Raw genomic sequence first — 10,092 nt, 5'->3', positions numbered from 1 at the left:
TTAAGTCATTTATGCTCGCATTTTACGAGTTTGGTTTTAGAGTCAAATACCCATCTATTTAAGTCAAGCAAATAAGCAAATATGACGGATTTGACTCATTTTAACGATCCTAATTAATTCAAGAGCTAACTCAGATTAATCTTTATTGAATGAATTCTAAAATGATTCTAATTAATAATAAAACTTGTACGATCATATGCAAATAAATCCTCATATTTAACAATTTAATTATCTTATCTATTATATTGTTTAGTATATTTTGTAATTGAAAATTATTACTATTATTCTATCATTTCTTAAAAATATTGAATTTTTAAACTTTTCTTTAAATTATATTTATTTTAAACTTCAATTTAAATTTGCAGCAAATTTGTAATCTAATTTGGGCAAAAATCTTTTTTAAGGAAAAATTTTTTATTTGAGTTGTTTGTGAAATTTTTTAGAATTAATATTTTGCTAGAATATTGTAAGTTCTTAGTTATTAAAAATTAGCTAGCTAATTATTAGTCATGACTTTGGGACTTAAATTATTCTCTCATTTAAAATAGCTTTAGATTAGGGCATTTTTATTGATATATGCATTGAAAATTCTTTATTTTCCATAATATACACGGATGAAAATTTCTCCCAAATTGCGCATGGCCAATTCGTAACCCTCACCCACGAAATAGAAATAGGAACCATTTCATGCAAGGTGGCCACGAAATGGGTGCTAGCATCTGACACACGCCATGCCTAGCTCACCAGCCACGAAATAGAGAACTTCAAGGCTGACACACACGAAGTGATATAGAATAGTAGATATGTCATGAATTTTTGAATATCTGAGAACATGCAACCTATTTATTAATCAAGTACAATAATTCAAAAATAGAAAAATATCATTTATGTTCAGTAATTTTTTAATTAAAATTAGTTTCACAATAAAATTGATTAACTCAAGATGATAAACCATTAACAACTCCTTCAATGTTATATTTGATTGATTGATCAAGGGTCTTATCAATGGTGATGGTAATGAGGACCTTGAATCATCCAAAACTCGGCTCATTTCAAAAATTATTGTGTAGGACAAGTCCCAAGTACCACACATTGCTTGTTTTGATTGGCGCAACCTGAACCGGACCACAACAAAATAAATAAATAAATGACGGGGTTTAGTATCTATTACAGGCGTCAGGTAACAGACAGTGGCACTTGATTGATAAATGTTAAATCTCAGCATAAATATTAATCCTTGTTGTTAATATATTTTTATCATTATAATCATTGTCTTCAAATTTTAAACTCTATATATTAGCTAGCATCCAATCTCCATACTCTTTTTTCTCTCAATCTTAATTTTTTTTCTCTATACTAGTTACACTTCTAGTCCTACGTGGGTCAACTATTTATAATAAAATTGTATAATATAATAATCAAAATTTGTACTATATAGTATTTTTTATTATCATTGAAAATTTGATTCAAAATAATAAAATTATATAATATAATTTCAGTCATGAAATGGGCCAACTCGTGTGTGTTGCCAGTGAGTTGGTCACTTCGTGTATATCCACCTTGAAGTGCCCTATTTCGTGGCTGGTGAGCTTGGCATGGCGTGTGTCAGATGGCAGCACCCATTTCGTGGCCACCTTAAATAAAATGGTGCCTATTTCCATTACGTGGGTGAGGGTTACGAATTGGCCATGCGCAATTTTGGAAGAGTTTTCATCCGTGTGTATTATGGGAAATAAAGAATTTTCCATGCATATATCAATAAGGTGTTGTGACAAATTACATTAGCGTGCTTGGCAAATTTTCTTCAAACCTTTCATGAATTTTCCGTGAATTTATATAGAGGTTAGTGATTAGTAGCAATATGAAATAAGGACAAAATAAGGACTAACATTTTTTTCTCACAAATTAGTAGCAACATGAAATAAGTGAGAAAAATCTATCAATTGTTAAGCGGTCACTCTAATTCCTCACTAAATAAGCTTTTGATTAATGACTCAATTGCGACTAGTTACTTCTAAAATTGTCACGGTTAACTTTGGATTTGTTATAACTTTGTGACGGATTTTTAATGAGATTAGCGAGTAATTTGCTACAAATTATAGGTAGGGTATAGCTTTTGTTTTACGACAAGATTGCATTTGTCAAGTCGCTCGTAAATTAAAATTGAGACAAATTAGCGACAAATGTATTTCGCCCGCTAATTAGCGACTTGAAATTAGCGAATGAAGCGTTGTTAAAGGATTGCAAATTTCTCGATACTGAGGTCCTAGGTGCTTAATATCCATATTTCCACTTTAGCGACTAATTATCAAGGAATACTTCCCTAACTAAATGATTTATCTGTTGCGACAAGTTCGCGACGACTGTTTTCCGGCATTAACTTAATTTAAATTTTACAATATTATGCAACAAATTAGCGAGAAATTACTTGCTCGCTAAAAATAAAAATTTTGGTGACAAATTAGCTAGAAAATTGTCCATCGCAAAATGCATTTCAAGTCTTTGTAATGAATTAGCTAGGAACATTGTTCCTCACTAATTAGCCTTTTCGCACAAAGTTTATTTAGCGACGAACTAATGTGTGAAATTATTTCTTGTTAATTGTATATCAAAACTTGTGACGGAACAATGATAACAATATCTCTCACTACTTTATTTTTATTCGATTGAATTCTTAAGTGACTAATTTGCAAGAATATTGTCACTCGCTAATTAATTTGTGAAGAATTAACGAGAAAATTTTTTTCGCTCTTTTTTTAGCTACAAAATTTAATTTGCGAGAAACAAATTTATTCGTGAATTTTTCATTAATTAGTTAATTTTTTTAAATTTGGATATTTTGTGATCGTTTATTAATTTTATCGTTACTGCGTTACTAATTTCTTACTAATTAGTGATGGATTAATGATAAAAAAAATATTTTTTTACAAAAATCTATGGCTAATTTATCAAATTTTTGTAGTGATATTGTGAAAGACTACACCTATTCAAAGACGTTAATGGAGAAAGAAATGTTTAGCTACAATAACAATGAAAACGGTGGTGGATTAGAGGTGGTAACAATTCCATGTGGCCTTGTTCCTTGTTAATCTTGAAACAAATAAAAGTACCTAACAATGAAAATTTGAATCTTGAAACTTCTTTTAAGAAGTTAATAATTATTTGTGTTTTGTTTCAGAGAGAAAAGGGATTGGGATGGGAATAAAAATCAAAAGGATATTTTGATAATTTTAAATTTTTTTTTAACGAAATCCATTCTAATTTTAATTATTAATTATTTTTTTCGGATCGAATTTATCTTTTATAGATATAATATTATTTTAATTTTTTTGTAGTTAAGTATGTCAGCATTCAAATATTTAATCATTTCATATTTTTATAAAATATTTAAACGGATAATGATGGATTACTCTATGCTTATTTTTATTTAAGTTCCAATGCATCTCGGCTTCATTGGACGGAAGGATGAAATGAGCGGTGAGATTCACTAATGCGAACTGACCGTCAAAATTGCAGCATTCTTTTAGCAATGTTCCTTTTTATTCAGCATTAAAAAATGTGAGAAAATCTCTGTCGTAACTTCGCTACTCTCCAAAAGTGTATGCAACATCAGTTTGTATACGTGACTGCTAGTTATACAGATTTGATAGATGGTCTTCAAACAAATATTTTCAATACATAAAAAGACTATAAAGCCTGAAAAGTTCCATTTGATCATAATGTCTTGCACCAAATGTATCAAACGACGACCCGTCTGTGATCATTATCATGGTCACCACAAAAAACTAAAAATAAATGATTAAATTATTATATCTTTTTTTATTTTTTAAAATAATTTTATTTTTACCTTGTTTAAACGTCAAAATAAAACAACGTCGTTCGCCATGTGTTCAACATAGTAAGTCAGAGCCAGCTTAACACTTTATTCACTAACTTAGTATCAAAAGAAGTTGAAAGACCAATATGACGTAAGGAGTTAAATCTCGAAAATCAGTATAATGAATTTTAAATTTGATAACTAAAATAGTAAAATCGTGAATCTCAAAAATTACTATTAAAAATTAATAAAAAAAAATAGGACTAAGAAGTTAAAAGAGAACGTTGAATTAAATAATTAAAGAAAAAATCCAAAGGAAAAGCAAGTTTTGGAGGGGTAATTAAAAAGAGAAAAAGTAATTTTAGAGTATTTTACCTTTTGTATGACAAAATAATGTGTAGATATTTTTTAGTAGGAATTTCAAATTTTACGGGATTTTAACGAGAGATTATAGCTATTAAAATAAGAAATTTAATTTCTAAAAAAAATTCAATTTATTTGGTGGGGATGTGAACTATAACCCACATCCGGTGGAGATTTACACCCCAAAGATAAATACATATATCAGAGTAGAAGAACAAAGATCTAATCCGGTCCTCAATTAATTTTTGAAGGATAAGATGATTTTTATTGAAAAAAGGAATAATTCGGCCTCTAATAATATTATGCTGGGATAATACGAATTTTTTTGTTAACAATTCATTACATAATAATAGATATTAGTTTGAGGGAGTTTTATTTATAATCTGTTAAGATTTTAAATTTTCACAAATTATTAATAATTCTTTTTAAAAAATTCTTTTATCAGTAACCATTACAAAAACAATATTAAATAACGTTGAATTTATCAGCAGAATAACGAAAATTATTTGCCAATAATATATTTTTTGTCGGAATTAATCTAACAGTATAACCTTTATTAGTAACAAATTATCGTTAGATTTTGTAATGGATTATTTATTTAATCCGTTGGTAATTACTGTCGAAAAAATTCTGACGGTAATTTCGGCGCTCCACTATGTTCTTTCCTGTTTAATTGCTATCGGATAATGTCTGAGGTAAATTCGATGGTAAAATCCTATAAAGCACGGACACTTCGTTGAGTTGTCGTGTCCGCATGTCGGACACATTTCGGACACGACACTCACCGACACTCGTCCGACACGCGTGTCTGCTGTGTCCAACCGTGTCTTAATAAAAAATAAAAAATTCTTTTTCGGACACACCTGGACACACCTAAATACCATCACGTGTCAGCGTGTCCTGTCTTATTCTTAACATATATTTTTAAAATAAATTTAGATATAATATATATTATTATTTATTAAAACAAAAAATATTTTAAATACTTGATATAATTAAAATAAGACATTAAAAATAATTAAAAATTTTAATTTATATTTTAATATCAATAAAATATCAAAATATCATTACGATTTATCTAAAAAATACTTTATATTTTATATGTATGCGCGTCCCCGTGTCATGTAAGATTTTAAAATTCGCGTGTCGGCATGTCCTGTGTCGTGTCGTGTCCTGTGTCCGTGTCCGTGTCTATACATCATAGGTAAAATCAATTTATTTTTTTTTTTGCACAATAGGTGGTCAATTTTTTTATTTAAATTTGTTGAGTTTGAAGAACTAATAATATTTTATAGATGATGACTAAATATTAGTGGATTAAAAGTCAATTATGTGCTTGATTATTTTGTTTAGTGTGCAGGAAATTAATTTAATTAAAACTGGCTTAAGAAGCAAGAGAACAAACTCAAATTGCGTCTGGCCCACTTACACACAAGATCAAGGAAATATTTGTTAATCACAACAATTTTCCTTCAAATATAAAAGAATGCTTCATGCCTCAAGTTGATGAATTGAGCTCATATCCATAACCAAACTCAAGTTGGTGGTCCAAGTCCAATCATTCAACTTAGTTAGCTAACTAATTAAGTAATTCAATTCCATTTGCTTCTCAACCAAACACCACACCACCAAACCCAAACTCTCTCTTCTCTCTCATCCCTCTCTTTCAATACCCACATGAAAGCTCAGAAGAAAAGAAAGAAAAAGGGAAGCTTTGAGCTAGGGCAAAATCAAAGAACAAAAGAGAGTTACCAAATCCAAGTAAGAAGAGAAAGTAAAAAAAGCTAGGACTAAAGGCAAGATTACATCCGTAGAGAAAATCACAAAAAGGAGTTTTTACATTTGTGCTTCATTGAAGCTCGGTGAAAAAATCTTCTCCATGCATACACAGAAGTGAAAAGTTGAAGATATTAAAGATGGTGACAATCTGCTGCGAATCAACGTTTAAGAATCAAACTTTGAGTCAAAATAAGAGTGAAGGGCTCAGATTCAAGAAGCAATTTGAAAAAGGTTGAAAGAGAAGATAGAAGGTATGGATGCATGTATGGTTAAATCACTGCTTCTACTCTATCTCTCCTCTGTGATACCACTTCTGCTTCTGATAGCAAGTTTTACGCTCTGGAAGCTTCACTCCTCTATTAAAGGGGTGAACGGCCAAGGATTGGAGTAAGGAATGAGAGCACAATGTTTGGGTTCCCATAGCTTACAAAACCATTACCATTCTTCTCCTTCATGATTCTCATTGAATATCTTATTTTCTCAGTCTACTCTTTCTTTGTTTTCAATGGTAAAAGGCATAACAGTGAGGAATGTATAAAAAAGTCATTGAGAAGAAAAAGGCAAGAGAGTTAGACTTGGAGAAAAAGCCTATGTTTATTTCAGAAACTCTTTGTAAGTATTTCTGTTTTGTTGTCATGATCCTGAGGAGATTCCCTTACAAGTTGGGTGAGCACTTTGCTGTTGAAAGTTTGGGTGAGTTCCTAGTCAAATTTGGTTTGGATTAGAAACTGGATTTGTCCGGTAGAATCCTAGGAAAAATTAAAGTTTGTAATTTTGTTCAAAGATAGTGAAATTCTGTCATTATTATGATGGAGACTAGATGTAGGCTACATTGCATTAAGTAGCTGAACCAGGATATATCTCTGTGTCACTTCTCTTTCTCTTTTCTGTTTTTGGTTCTGCACTTTAGGAGACAAAACAAAATTATCTCCTGATTATTTTATCCAGCTAAACTTCATAGTAATACACTTTGCACGTAACTCTATATTGGCTCCTCCTTCAACAAGAGACAAAATAAAATAATCTTATATCTTTCACCTGAGGCAGCACTCCACAATCCAAAAGTTTCATCCAACTCCAAGATTAATCAAGCAAAGTAAAAAGAGGCCAAGATTCAACCCATCTTCTCTTAGCCACTGATATCCATCAAAATTTATTTTTTGCATAATTGGTAGTCAAATTCTAAATAATAGAAACCAAATATAGTAAATTAAATATCAAGTGTACAAAAAATTAACAGTAAAAAAGTAGAATAAACAATGAAACAATCTACAATAAAACTATAATAACTAAAGATCCTGATAGTCGTCGTCATCATCCCCCTGATCCTGCTGAGGTGGCGGACTGTGCTGTGATGTTGGTGCCCCTGTAGCAGCGCCGCTGCCACTAGCCCACATCTGATATTGGTACACCGCCATCGATCTTTTGCTCCATCTGCTGAAGCCACTTTAGCTCCTGCCTTCACTCCATCCTGAGGATATCTGTGTTTGAGACTCATGTGAGAATCCCCTAATACTTCTCTTCAGACTGCTGTAGCTGCTGAGCCTGTTGGTGAAGACTCCAGGTGAGCTCCAGCACCTGTTCCCTCAAATTGACACCGTCTTCGGGATCGACAGGCCGGCTGGTTGCAGAGGCGAATGAATGTCTCAATGTGGAGGTGCGTAGATTGTTGAAAAAGAATGATCTCAACTCGTAGATGAGGTACTTGTATGGCTCAGATGCAGTCTCACGCCAAACCGTATCAGGATCGACTTCAGCTGCAGCGGAGTTGTTGTCGTCGTCTCTAGTCTGCTGAGATTGCTGGGTTGCGACCTCCGCCAATCTCTGTGTGTAGAACTCCTGTGTAATACATATTATGATTAGGAATGCAGTTAATTGAAAATTAAATTTTATACTCTATGATGTTTACTCACACAATAATCTGCAGCCAGCTGATAAGCAAATCTCTCTATGTTCTCCTTCAAGTTGTGAATGTACTTGAAGTTCTCCGCCATCGTTACATCACGACTTAACGTTTTAGACTATGCAGGTTGAAACAAAATTTTAAGTAAAGTTATAATGACATTATATTTCAAAAACAAAAAGAACTTAATAACAAATTGAAACAAGTTGCATACTAGCCTAGCCTTTGTCTTCATAAAAGTCACTGATCCACCAATATACTTTGACGACCTAATCGATGCTCTGTTATATTTTTTCGTGAGACAGCGACGCTTGAACCCCTCGTCAGTCTCCCAATGGACGTAAAACGCCTTCTTAATGTTCGTGGGGAACCAAATAATGAGGTGGTCGCACTACTCGCATATGTCCTCCATCATCTGTTGTAGCTGCCTAGCCATCCGATGGTCGAAGATCTTCCTTATCATGACATCATGCGTCTTGTCCCATATAAATTTCTCCTACACAAAGAACATTTAGTACTATTTAATCAAAATTAAATACATAACTAAACAAAATAGAAGATATAAACTAAGTACGGTTTGAATATGTAGAGTTTTTACCATCCACTTCTGGAACCATTGCTCTCTAGTCTCAGTAGGGATCTTCGTATAGTTCGGCCATGGATGGTCGTACATCAGCTTAATGACATTAGTACACTCCTATGTACATGCATTGTTATTTGGCACAAACCTATCAATGAAAACCTTAATATTAGTAGTTTAATAAAAAATTATTTGAAGTAATCTATAAACTTCAATTATATTTAGATTTTTTAGAAATTTTGACAGAATTTTATTTATAAATAGAATGCGCCACAAACTCTATCCGTCAATGATGAACCCTAAACAATTCACAAACAAACCAATATGAAATTATATGACTTAAACAGTAACATCCATCAACGATCAAGTAGTGTGCATTTAAAACCAAATATCTTAACAACCTAAATTCACTAACCTAAATCTAACCTATCTTAACAACCTAAATCCACTAAAACTAGAAAATTGAGTGTAACTAAATTAAACTAACTAACTAAAATAGTATGCATATAAAAGATTTAAAATAGTACTCACTCTGTCAAACCATCAGGACAAATCGTCATCCGTACGATGGGAGTTAGTAGAGGGCCATCTGGCTAGGATCCGTGAGGAATTTCGGCACCATGGTGTCTGTCGTTAGAGGCGGCGTCGTCGTCGAAACAGTGAGCTGTTGAGCGGACGGAGGTGGTGGAGGAGTCCACTCTCGTGAAGCAGCTTGGTGACTTCCTGGTTGCGATAAGGGCGGAGGAGCAGGAGCCACGTAGTTGGGGTTTGAGACCATGATGAACGGCTGATCCTGTGCACCCACTGCCTGTGACGTCCCAGGGATAGTCGAAATAGAGGGTGATGATCGAGAAGTCTTAGGGGTACCAATAAACACCCTTCTTCTACCATGATCGTGAGGCCGATTCGTGACACCTCTACCTGTCGTCATGTCTGCAAAAAGCATACGAATTAAATTCAAATTTGCATCCATTAAATTTCACTAAAACTTTCAAAAATATAATTCTTTACTTAGAATTAATCAAATTAAAATCTTACAAAATTCAAATTTGCGACAATAATTCCCATCATTCTTATTTTTCAATTATTTCATTCAAAATCTTATAAAAAATTTGACAGAACCTTTCCTCAAATTCAAAATTCTCCACTCTTCAAGGGTTCCATCCAAATCAAATATCCTCAACCCTACTCGACTTTTTATTAAATATCAAACAATTTACTCAACATAAATTTTCTTGATTTGTTATCTTTAATTGTCTTTAAGTTATTAATTTTTCAATCATTAAGGCAACAAACAAGGGTTCAAACCATCCTAATCCACCCACCAAGAGGCTTCAAGCATTGTTATTAATAAATTTTAATTATGGAGCTATTAATCCCTTTTTAATCTTTAATCAACTTTGACTCAATAATTTAAACAAACTTCAAAAACATAAATCATAATACCTAAAATGTTAATTAACTCAAAAACCTAAATCATAATACTAATTAACAACTAAAACTTAAATTAATCCTAAATTTAACTAAAACAAAAAGAAAATTAATTAGAATTACTGGAGAAGAGAGATGGGTGGCTGGAGGTGGTTGCCAGTGATCGCCGCAATGTCAATAACTGTTGAGAGAGAGAGAGAGAGAGAGAGAGAGAGAGAG

Source organism: Arachis ipaensis, chromosome B01 (genome assembly GCF_000816755.2).
Source record: "Arachis ipaensis cultivar K30076 chromosome B01, Araip1.1, whole genome shotgun sequence".
NCBI lineage: Eukaryota > Viridiplantae > Streptophyta > Magnoliopsida > Fabales > Fabaceae > Arachis > Arachis ipaensis.
Note: the sequence above shows the minus strand (reverse complement) of the source record.